This window comes from Arachis stenosperma, chromosome 5, assembly GCF_014773155.1.
Source record: "Arachis stenosperma cultivar V10309 chromosome 5, arast.V10309.gnm1.PFL2, whole genome shotgun sequence".
NCBI lineage: Eukaryota > Viridiplantae > Streptophyta > Magnoliopsida > Fabales > Fabaceae > Arachis > Arachis stenosperma.
In genome coordinates, this window is record NC_080381.1 from 59,261,028 (window position 1) to 59,273,734 (window position 12,707).

General features: G+C 39.7%; 1 non-coding gene across 1 annotated transcript; it reads right to left on the reverse strand.

Moving 5' to 3' along the window:
- Nucleotides 1–582: 582 nt before the first annotated feature.
- LOC130983702 (small nucleolar RNA R71) lies at nucleotides 583–686 on the reverse strand. The gene has a single exon (XR_009087680.1). It is a non-coding gene; the product is annotated as a small nucleolar RNA R71 (small nucleolar RNA).
- Between the last annotated feature and the right edge of the window lie 12,021 nt (nucleotides 687–12,707).

Here is a 12,707-nt window from a genome sequence, read left to right on the forward strand (position 1 = left end):
AACATAGAGGATTCCTCTTTCTTTTCTTGTTTTCTTCTCTTTCATATGAGCAGGAACAAGGAAAAAGGCACTATTGTTGAAATTGATCCTGAACCTGAAAGGACTTTGAAGAGGAAACTAAGAGAAGCTAAATTACAACAATCCAGAAGTAACCTTTCAGAAATTTTTGAACAAGAGAAGGAGATGGCGGCCGAACTCAATAATGATAATGCAAGAAGGGTGCTTGGTGACTTTACCAAACCCACGTCCAAATTTGATGGAAAAAGCATCTCCATTCCTGCCATTGGAGCAAACAATTTTGAGCTGAAACCTCAGCTAGTTGCTTTAATGCAACAGAACTGCAAGTTTTATGGACTTCCATCTGAAGATCCTTACCAGTTTTTAACTGAGTTCTTGTAGATTTGTGAGACTGTAAAGACGAATGGAGTTGATCCTGAAGTCTACAGACTCATGCTTTTCCCTTTTGCTGTAAGAGACAGAGCTAGAATATGGTTGGATTCACAACCTAAAGATAGCCTGGACTCCTGGGATAAGCTGGTCACGGCTTTCTTGGATAAATTCTTTCCTCCTCAAAAGCTGAACAAGCTTAGAGTGGATGTTCAGACCTTCAAACAAAAAGATGGTGAATCCCTCTATGAAGCTTGGGAAAGATACAAGCAGTTGACCAAAAGGTGTCCATCTGACATGTTTTCAGAATGGACCATATTAGATATATTCTATTATGGTCTATCTGAATTTTCGAAAATGTCATTAGACCATTCTACAGGTGGATCTATTCACCTGAAGAAAACGCCAGAAGAGGCTCAAGAACTCATTGACATGGTTGCAAATAACCAATTCATGTACACTTCTGAGAGGAATTCCGTGAATAATGGGATGCCTCAGAAGAAAGGAGTTCTTGAAATTGATACTCTGAATGCCATATTGGCTCAGAATAAAGTGTTGACTCAGCAAGTCAACATGATCTCTCAAAGTCTGAATGGATGGCAAAATGCATCCAACAGTACTAAAGAGGCAGCTTCTGAAGAAGCTTATGATCCTGAGAACCCTGCAATGGCAGAGGTTAATTACATGGGTGAACCTTATGGAAACACCTATAATTTATCATGGAGAAATCATCCCAATTTCTCATGGAAGGATCAATAAATGCCTCAACAAGGCTTTAACAATGGTGGACGCAATAGGCTAAGCAATAGCAAGCCTTTTCCATCATCTTCTCAGCATCAGACAGAGAATTCTGAACAAAGCACTTCCAATTTAGCCAATCTAGTCTCTGATCTATCAAAGGCCACTTTTAGTTTCATGAGTGAAACAAGATCCTCCATCAGAAATCTGGAGGCACAAGTGGGCCAGCTGAATAAGAAAGTCATTGAAACTCCTCCCAGTATTCTCCCAAGCAATACAGAATAGAATCCAAAAGGAGAGTGCAAAGCCATTGATGTAATCAATATGGCCGAATGCACAAGGGAGGAGGAGGACAAAAATCCTAGTGAGGAGGACCTCCTAGGACGTCTCTCAAGCAAGAAGGAGTTTCCTATTAAGGATCCAAGGGAATCTGAGGCTCATATAGAGACCATAGAGATTCCATTAAATATCCTTCTGCCATTCATGAACTCTGAAGACTATTCTTCCTCTGAAGAGGATGAAGATGTGACTTGAGAGCAAGTTGCTCAATATTTAGGAGCTATCATGAAGCTGAATGCCAAGTTGTTTGGTAATGAGACTTGGGAAAGTGAACCTCCCTTGCTCATTAATGAACTAGATACCTGGATTCAGCAAATTTTACCTCAAAAGAGACAAGATCCTGGCAAGTTCTTAATACCTTGTGCCATAGGCACCATGACCTTTGATAAAGCTCTATGCGATCTAGGGTCAGGGATAAATCTTATGCCACTCTCTGTAATGGAGAAGCTGGGGATCATTGAGGTACAACCTGCCTTGTTTTCATTACAATTGGCAGACAAGTCATTGAGACAAGCTTATGGAATAGTAGAGGACGTGTTAGTAAAGGTTGAAGGCCTTTACATCCCTGCTGATTTCATAATCTTAGACACTAGGAAGGAAGAGGATGAATGCATCATCCTTGGAAGACCTTTCCTAGCCACAGCAGGAGCTGTGATAGATGTTAACAGAGGTGAATTAGTCCTTCAATTGAATGGGGACTACCTTGTGTTTAAGGCACATGGCCATCCTTCTGTGACAAAAGAGAGTAAGCATGAAGAGCTTCTCTCAGTTCAGAGTCAAGAAGAGCCCCCACAGTCAAACTCTAAGTTTGGTGTTGGGAGGCCACAACCAAACTATAAGTTTGGTGTTAAGACCCCATATCCAAACTCTAAGTTTGGTGTTGGGACTATACAACATTGACCTGATCACCTAGTGGCTCCATGAGAGCCCACTGTCAAGCTATTGACATTAAAGAAGTGCTTTTTGGGAGGCAACTCAATTTTATTTATCTAATTTTTATTTTTTATTTTATTTTATTTTATTGTTATTTTGTGTTTTATTAGGTACATGATCATGTGGAGTCACGAAAAAAATATAAAAATTAAAAACAGAATCAAAAAAAGCAGAAGAAAAATCACACCCTGGAGGAAGGACAAACTGGCGTTCAACGCCAGTAAGGAGCATCTGGCTGGCGTTCAACACCAGAACAGAGCATGAATCTGGCGTTGAACGCCAAAAATGTGCCTTGAGAAAAGCTGGCGCTGAACGCCAGTAACAAGCATGGAACTGGCGTTCAACGCCAGAAACATGCTACATATGGGCGTTGAACGCCCAGAACATGCTACATATGGGCGTTGAACGCCCAGAACATGCTTTACATGGGCGTTGAACGCCCAGAACGTGCATCACCTCGGCGTTTAAACGCCAGAATGGTATGCAAAGGCATTTTACATGCCTATTTGGTGCAAGGATGGAATTCCTTGACACCTCAGGATCTGTGGACCCCACAGTATCACCTCAGGATCTGTGGACCCCACAGGATCCCCACCTAACATATTCCCACCTTACCTCCTAATCCTATTACACTCTCCCCCATATCACACTTCCCAACAACTTCAATCTCTGAATCTCTCTTCCCAATAAACACTCTTTCCCGAAACCCTTCACCAATCACCTCAATCTCTCTTCCCCATCACCTATTCACCACTCACATCCATCCACTCTTCCCCATAAACCCCACCTACCTTCAAAATTCAAAAACATTTTCCCACCCAAACCCACCCTAAAATGGCCGAACCTACCCTCTCCCCTTTTCCTATATAAACCCCTCCATTCTCCTTCATTTTCACACAACACAACCCTCTTCTCTCCCCCTTGGCCAAATACACTTCCCCCTTCTCCTCCATATTTTCTTCTTCTTCTTCTTCTCATCTTTCTTCTCTTGCTCGAGGGCGAGCAATATTTTAAGTTTGGTGTGGTAAAAGCATAAGCTTTTTGTTTTTCCATTACCATCAATGACACCTAAGACCAGAGAATCCTTTAGAAAAGGAAAGGGGAAGACAAAAGCTTCCACCTCCGAGTCATGGGAGATGGAAAGATTCATCTCCAAAAGCCATCAAGACCACTTCTATAATGTTGTGGCAAAGAAGAAGGTGATCCCTGAGGTCCCTTTCAAGCTCAAGAAAAATGAGTATCCGGAGATCCGACATGAGATCCGAAGAAGAGCTTGGGAAGTCCTAACCAACTCCATGCAACAAGTCAGAATCTTAATGGTTCAAGAGTTCTATGCCAATGCATGGATCACTAGGAACCATGATCAAAGTATGAACCCGAGTCCAAAGAATTATCTCACAATGGTTCGGGAGAAATACTTAGATTTTAGTCCGGAAAATGTAAGGTTGGCGTTCCACTTGCCCATGATGCAAGAAGATGTACGCCCCTACACTAGAAGGGTCAACTTTAATCAAAGGTTGGACCAAGTCCTTATGGACATATGTGTAGAAGGAGCTCAATGGAAAAGAGACTCCAAAGGCAAGCCAGTTCAACTAAGAAGACTGGACCTCAAGCCTGTGGCTAGAGGATGGTTGGAGTTCATTCAACGCTCCATCATTCCCACTAGCAACCGATCTGAAGTTACTGTGGATCGGGCCATCATGATTCATAGCATCATGATTGGAGAGGAAGTAGAAGTTCATGAAGTCATCTCCAATGAATTCTACAAAATAGCCGAAAAGCCCTCCACCATGGCAAGGCTAGCTTTTCCTCACCTTATTTGCCATCTATGTTACTCAGCTGGAGTTATCATAGAAGGAGACATCTCCATTGAAGAGGATAAGCCCATCACCAAGAATAGGATGGAGCAAGCAAGAGAGACCCTCCACGGTTCTCAAGAGATGCATGAGGAACCTCATTATCAAGAAATCCCTGAGATGCCTCAAGGGATGCGCTTTCCTCCCAACAACTATTGGGAACAACTCAACACTTCCTTAGAAGATTCAAGCCACAATGTGGAACAATTAAGGGTGGAACATCATGAGCACTCCATCATTCTCCATGAAATAAGAGAAGATCAAAGAGCAATGAGGGAGGAGCAACAAAGGTAAGGAAGGGACATAGAAGAGCTTAAGGACATTGTTGGTCCTTCAAGAAGAAGACGCCACTAAGGTGGATTCATTCCTTGTTCTTATTTCTTTCTGCTTTTTGGTTTTTATGTTGTGTTCATTTATGTTTTGTGTATCTACTTCATGATCATTTAGTGTTTAGTAACTATGTCTTAAAGTTATGAATAATTCCATTAATCCTTCACCTCTCTTAAATGAAAAACGTTTTTAATTCAAAAGAACAAGAAGTACATGAATTTCGAAATTCTCCTGGAATTTAGTTTAATTATATTGATGTGGTGACAATACTTTTGTTTTCTGAATGAATGCTTGAACAGTGCATATGTCTTTTGATCTTGTTGTTTATGAATGTTAAAATTGTTGGCTCTTGAAAGAATGATGAACAAGGAGAAATGTTATTGACAATCTGAAAAATTATGAAATTGATTCTTGAAGCAAGAAAAAGTAGTGAATAGCAAAAGCTTGCGAAAAAAAAAGTGGCGAAAAAAAATAGAAAGAAAAAGAAAAAGCAAGCAGAAAAAGCCAATAGCCCTTAAAACCAAAAGGCAAGGGTAAAAAGGATCCAAGGCTTTGACCATCAATGGATAGGAGGGCCCAAGGAAATAAAATCCAGGCCTAAGCGGCTAAACCAAGCTGTCCCTAACTATGTGCTTGTGTCATGAAGGTCCAAGTGAAAAGCTTGAGACTGAGTGGTTAAAGTCGTGATCCAAAGCAAAAGAGTGTGCTTAAGAGCTCTGGACACCACTAACTGGGGACTCTAGCAAAGCTGAGTCACAATCTGAAAAGGTTCACCCAGTTATGTGTCTGTGGCATTTATGTATCCGGTGGTAATACTGGAAAACAAAGTGCTTAGGGCCACAGCCAAGACTCATAAGTAGCTGTGTTCAAGAATCAACATGCTTAACTAGGAAAATCAATAACACTATCCGAAATTCTAAGTTCCTAGAGAAGCCAATCATTCTAAACTTCAGAAGCAAAAAGCTACAAGTCCCGCTCATCTAATTAGAATTAATATTCATTGATATTTTGGAATTTATAGTATATTCTCTTCTTTTTATCCTATTTGATTTTCAGTTGCTTGGGGACAAGCAACAATTTAAGTTTGGTGTTGTGATGAGCGGATAATTTATACGCTTTTTGGCATTGTTTTTAGGTAGTTTTTAGTAAGTTCAAGCTACTTTTAGGGATGTTTTCCTTAGTTTTTATGTTAAATTCACATTTCTGGACTTTACTATGAGTTTGTGTGTTTTTCTGTGATTTCAGGTAATTTCTGGCTGAAATTGAGGGACTTGAGCAAAACTCTGATAAAGGCTGACAAAAGGACTGCTGATGCTGTTGGATTCTGACCTCCCTGCACTCGAAATGAATTTTCTGGATCTACAGAACTCCAAATGGCGCGCTCTCAACGGCGTTGGAAAGTAGACATCCAGAGCTTTCCAGCAATATATAATAGTTCATACTTTATTCGGGAATTGACGACGTAAAGTGGCACTCAATGCCATGTACATGCTGCTGTCTGGAGTTAAACGCCAGAAACACGTCATAACCCGGAGTTGAACGCCAGAAACATGCTATAACTCGGCGTTCAACTCCAAGAAAAGTCTCAGCTCGTGGATAGATCAAGCTCAGCCCAAGCATACACCAAGTGGGCCCCGGAAGTGGATTTATGCATCAATTACTTACTCATGTAAACCCTAGTAGCTAGTCTAGTATATATAGGACATTTAACTATTGTATTAAACGTCTTTTGACCACGTTAGATCTTTGGTCTCAGTTTTGTTTTATTCTTCATCTTAAGAGGCTATTGATCACGTTTTGGGGGCTGGCCATTCGGCCATGCCTGAACCTTTCACTTATGTATTTTCAACGGTGGAGTTTCTGCACACCATAGATTAAGGGTGTGGAGCTTTGTTGTACCTCAAGTTTCAATACAATTACCATTATTTTCTATTCAATTGTCTTTTATTCTTATTCCAAGATATATGTTGCACTTCAACTTGATGAATGTGATGATCCGTGACACTCATCATCATTCTCACCTATGAACGCGCATGACTGACAACCACTTCCGTTCTACCTTAGGCCGGGCGCTTATCTCTTAGATTCCCCAACAGAATCTTCGTGGTATAAGCTAGATAGATGGCGGCATTCATGGGGATCCGGAAAGTCTAACCTTGTCTGTGGTATTCCGAGTAGGATCCCGGGAATCCGAAAAGTCTAACCTTGTCTGTGGTATTCCGAGTAGCATTCCGGTATTGAATGACTGTGACGAGCTTCAAACTCCTGAAGGCTGGGCGTTAGTGACAGACACAAAAGAATCAAGGGATTCTATTCCAACCTAATTGAGAACCGACAGATGATTAGCCATGCTGTGACAGAGCATTTGGACCATTTTCCCTGAGAGGACGGGATGTGGCCATCCGCAAGGGTGATGCCTCCAGACGATTAGCCATGCAGTGACAACGCATAGGACCATTTTCCCGAGAGGATTAAAAGTAGCCATTGACGACGGTGATGCCTTACATACAGCTTGCCATTGAAAGGAGTAAGAAGGATTGGAGGAATGTAATAAGAAAGTAGAAATACAAGAGGAGCACAGCATCTCCATACGCCTATCTGAAATTCCCACTATTGATTTACATAAGTATTTCTATCCCTTTTTATTTACTGTTTATTATTAATTTTCGAACTCATCATAAACCATTTAATCTGCCTAACTGAGATTTACAAGGTGACCATAGCTTGCTTCATACCAACAATCTCTGTGGAATCGACCCTTACTCACGTAAGGTATTACTCGGATGACCCATTACACTTGCTGGTTAAGTTGAACGGAGTTGTGAGATTCTCTAACAGTGCCTGTAACTCTTTTGGTCCAACAACAACACTAAGTTGTTGGTGCCATTACCAGGGATTATTAAGATCCCAATTCATCACACCATGATCTCTTTGGGGTATTTTTGATTTCATACAAATACAAAGAGACTAACTTTGAGGATCACAATTTCGTCCACCACTCCACACCTTAATCTATGGTGTGTAGAAACTCCAGCGTTGAAAATACATAAGAACAAGGTCTAGGCATGGCCGTGAGTCCAGCCCCCAAATGATCTAAGAACTAAACGTCCAAAGATGATCCTCAGATCTAAAGTGTTCAAAAAAAGATTTTAAATATAATAGAAAAAGGTCTTATTTGTAGAGAACTAGTAGCTTAGGGTTTACAAAGATGAGTAAATGACATAAAAATCCACTTCCGGGCCCACTTGGTGTGTTCTTGGGCTGAGCATTGAAGCTTTCATGTGTAGAGACTTTTCTTGGAGTTAAACGCCAGCTTTTGTGCCAGTTTGGGCGTTTAACTCCCATTCTTGTGCCAGTTCCGGTGTTTTACGCTAGAATTCTTGAGCTGACTTGGAACGCCTGTTTGGGCCATCAAATCTCTAGCAAAGTATGGACTATTATACATTGCTGGAAAGCCCAGGATGTCTTTCCAACGCAATTGAGAGCACGCCAATTGGGATTCTGTAGCTCCAGCAAATCTACTTCGAGTGCAGAGAGGTCAGAATCCAACAGGATCTGCAGTCCTTTTCAGCCTCTGAATCAGATTTTTGCTCAGGTCCCTCAATTTCAGCCAGAAAATATCTGAAATCATAGAAAAACACACAAACTCATAGTAAAGTCCAGAAAAGTGAATTTTAACTAAAAACTAATAAGAATATAATAAAAACTAACTAAAACATACTAAAAACATACTAAAAACAATGCCAAAAAGCGTATAAATTATCCGCTGATCAGAACACCAAACTTAAATTGTTGCTTGTCCCCAAGCAACTGAAAATCAAATAAGATAAAAAGAAGAGAATATGCAATGAATTCCAAAAACATCTATGAAGATCAGTATTAATTAGATGAGCGGGGCTATTAGCTTTTTGCCTCTGAACAGTTTTGGCATCTCACTCTATCCTTTGAAATTCAAAATGATTGGCTTCTATAGGAACTCAAAATCCAGATAGTGTTATTGATTCTCCTAGTTAAGTAGGATGATTCTTGAACACCGCTACTTTATGAGTCTTTGCCGTGGCCCAAAGCACTCTGTCTTCCAGTATTACCACCGGATACATACATGCCACAAACACATAACTGGGTGAACCTTTTCAGATTGTGACTCAACTTTGCTAGAGTCCCCAATTAGAGGTTTCCAGGGTTCTTAAGCACACTCATTTTGCCTTGGATCACGACTTTATTATTATTTTTTTCCTTTTCTTTTTCGTTTTCTTTTTTGTATTCACTGCTTTTTCTTGCTTCAAGAATCATTTTTATGATTTTTCAGATCCTCAGTAACATGTCTCCTTTTTTCATCATTCTTTCAAGAGCCAATCATTCATGAACAACAAATTCAAAAGACATATGCACTGTTCAAGCATACATTCAGAAGTCAAAGTATTGCTGATGTGTGGAAAACGATCCAACACAAAACTCACCGGCAAGTGTACCGGGTCGCATCAAGTAATAAAACTCACGGGAGTGAGGTTGATCCCACAGGGATTGAAGGATTGAGCAATTTTAGTTTAGTGGTTGATTTAGTCAAGCGAATCAAGTATTGGTTGAGTGATTTTGTATCCAACAGTAAGTAAATGACAGAAAATGTAAAGGGGGAGGGAAGAATTGCAGAAATTAAAAAGAATTGAAAGTAAAGGTGCTGAATCTTAAAGGATAAGAAATTAAATGACTGAAACTTAAAGTGCAAGAAATGTAAATTGCAGTAACTTAAAGTGCAAGAAATATAAATTGCTTGAATGGAAAAGGGATTTGAGGACTGGAAATTCAGAATTTAAGCAAGGAAAATTAAATTGCAGCAATTAATAAAGCAGAAGATGAATTGGAAGTAACTAGAATTCAAACAGGAAGTGAGAATGTAATTGAAGTAGTGGTTCAACAGAAGAACCAAAAAGAAAATTGGGTCTCAAGACTCCAGAGACTAGATAGCAAAGTCTAGATCTCAATTGCCTTCCCAGATCCAAGTTCACAAAGCAATTAACAAGAAATTAAAGATGAAGCAGTAAAGGAAATTGGATTCAACTCAATTATGCATAAGGGAAATTAAAGAGGTCTTGAATGGAGATTGAGATAGAAATTCCTCAATTCTTCACACCCAAGACTCAAACAAGAAAAGTAAAAAGTGCTCAAGCAAGAACGAGGAAGAAGAGAGATCAATTCTCCTTCCCAATTCTCTAAAATCTCAGTTCCAAGCTCTCAAAATCAAGTCTGAAGATGTGAAAATTTAAAAATAAAAAAGAAGGTCCTAATTACATCAAACTATCTTCTATTTAAACACTTTCTATTCTTGGATTTTGGAATTTGGATGGGCTTTTGATTTGGTGAAGAAATGAATTAAATTGGATTTTTAATCCAATTTTCAGCCCATGAGAAAGTAGCTTCCAGGAAGCTACCCTGCCCTTGTGGAGGGCAGAGCAGGAAATGGTGCATGCGGCCTCATTGCGTGCGCTTGGTGCGTGTTCAAGATGCTGCCCTGCCCTTATAGAGGGCAGGGCAGTGTTGCCATGGTGCGCCAAGTGCTGCCCGTGCGTGCGTGCTGCTGGCCGAGTGCTCAAGTCTTGGCCATGCCAAAATGCTACGCCATGCACCAAGAAATGCTGCCCTGCCCTTGTGGAGGGCAGGGCAATGTTGCCAATGGTGAAGTCCCACGTTCGAAACTCGGTGGAGGCACATGCTGCTCCTTTTTCCCTGGTTTTCTTGGCACCAAAGTAACGCCTAGTTCCTTGCTTCCTCATGGTGCCGTGTTCGATTCTTGGAGATTGAAAGCAAGCCAATTTTTGCTTGTTTTCCTTGTGTTTAAGCGCTACTCCTTTCCTCCTTGTTCTTGGGTTCGAAACCCATAGGAAGCACTAGGAAGCAATTTCCTTTGAATTTTTCTTGCATGGAGCCCGATATTGCTCTTGAGGAGGGCAGTGCAGAATTTCTTTGGAAGCTTGGTTCATTATGCTGCTCTCTTGAAGAGCAGTGTGCTCTTGTGGAGAGCAGTGTTTGCTTCCTCCTTCTATGTTGCGCCACACTTCTCCTTCTTTCACCACACCATTTTCTTCCCATGGCCACACTTCTTAAGCCACGTTATTCTTCTTTTCTTCTTTTCTTCACCTAGAAGAAATCAAAGCAACCATTCAAAGTATCTCCAAACTCATAAGGTTTATAATTCATTAAAATTCAATTAATTTTAGCTCAAACCTCATGATTTAGCATCAATTTAATGGTGGTTGTTTGATTTAAAGAAGTTATGTATTTTCATTCCAAATTGCTTACTTAAGATGCAAGAAAGTTCATAAAGACTATTGAAACAAGTGAAATTAGCTTGAAAAATGGGTATATGATGACTTGTCATCACAACACCAAACTTAAATCTTGCTTGTCCCCAAGCAAGCATCAAAATTAAGAGGAAATGAAATGAAAAAAGAAAAGCATACATATCCTTATTAGGCATATAGCAGAACTTGATTCATGGAGTTTTTATGCAGACAATGATAACTCAGTTATTGGTTGCTGTTACATAATATACACTTTTCCTCAAAGGCTTACTAAACTTGCTGTTATAAGGTTTAGTCTATACTTGCTCCCTTCCTAACTTTTCTTTTCTCATTTTGCTTAACAAGCTTATTCTTCTATGAAGGCTTGGTGTCCAATGTTGCAGTAGCCTTTGGCTTTATTTTTACTCAACATCTTTCCACCACAGACACATGGCTCACTATTTCCTCCCAGGATCATTGATGCCCAGCATCTCTTTGGATAACTAAATGTTCTGTATCTAAGTTGCTCTTTATTGTGGACTTTGGCCATCCCAAATCAGTTGATCTAAGTGACCTGGTTTTGAAATACCCCTCAGAATTTACTTGTCCAAGCATATCCTAGTACAAGAACACCCCAGGCATGTGTCCTAGGGTCCAAGCTATTGGTGTCCAGCCTTTATTCTTTGTTTTTCTTGCCACATTGGCTTTTTCTTCTTCCTTTTCTTTCTGTTTTATTTTGTTCTCAAGGGATTTTTTTTTCTTTACTGATAGGAACCTTTATAACAGCAAGCTAGCTCACACTTCAATGAAAATGACATTATCCAGCAATTATTTCATGAGTTATGCATTTAATCAAACACATACACCACTATTAACTTCCATTCTAACTTATGCAACATTGGATATTTACTTTCTAATTCAAATATTTCTCTTTTTTTTTTCAACCAGATGGGAAACAAAACAGAATTCAAGCTAAGTGATGAATGACAAGCACTTATGCAAATAAGCATTCTTAACAAACAACTTCACTTGCAACTAGAAAAACACTTTAGCAAGATATATAAGGGTTCCCAGATTCAAAGCAATTTATAACAGCAAGGAGTAAGTTTAGATACAACTTTTGAAGTTGCAGCCCTTTGATTCTTCCTTCTGTTGTATCCCTTTTGAGTTACAATGCAAATTGTCTTCAATTGTTGGCTAATTTCCTGCATAATTCTCAAAAGTTGCTTGCTTCTCAAGCCCTTAAATGAATGGTTAGTATGCATAAATTGAGTGTGTCTTTTGGATTTATTTTGGTGTGGGACCACCAAACTTAATTGCTTGCCACTGCCTTTGATGCAACATGTTAACCATATGTGAAACCTTGTATCCTTGCCAAAGGTTATGGAATTAAAGCTAAAAAACAGTTAAATAGTTGAATAATTTGTCTGATTGCTTGGAGCTAGCATTGTGCAGGAAGTGAGAATGTTCTTTTAAATGAGATTTTGGTGGAACACCAAACTTAGAATCCTTCATTCTCCCTTAAATTGTTTTGGTGTGCAACACCAAACTTAGCTCCTTACAATACAGACTAATTATTCAACGTTTTTATTGAAATAGCTATGAAAAGAAACTACATCAGGTTGGGTTGCCTTCCAACAAGCGCTCTTTTAATGTCACTAGCTTGACATTCCTTATTCTTTTAAAACAGAGCACTCTGTAACTTGAGTGCAGAGAGACTTAGTAGAGGCAAAGTCTCGAACAGTTAGTGTATTAGTTAAAAATAAAGAAAAAGTGCTTGATCTAGACCACCACTTCACTTAATCATTGTCAATCTATTTCAATCCCCGGCAACGGCGCCAAAAAC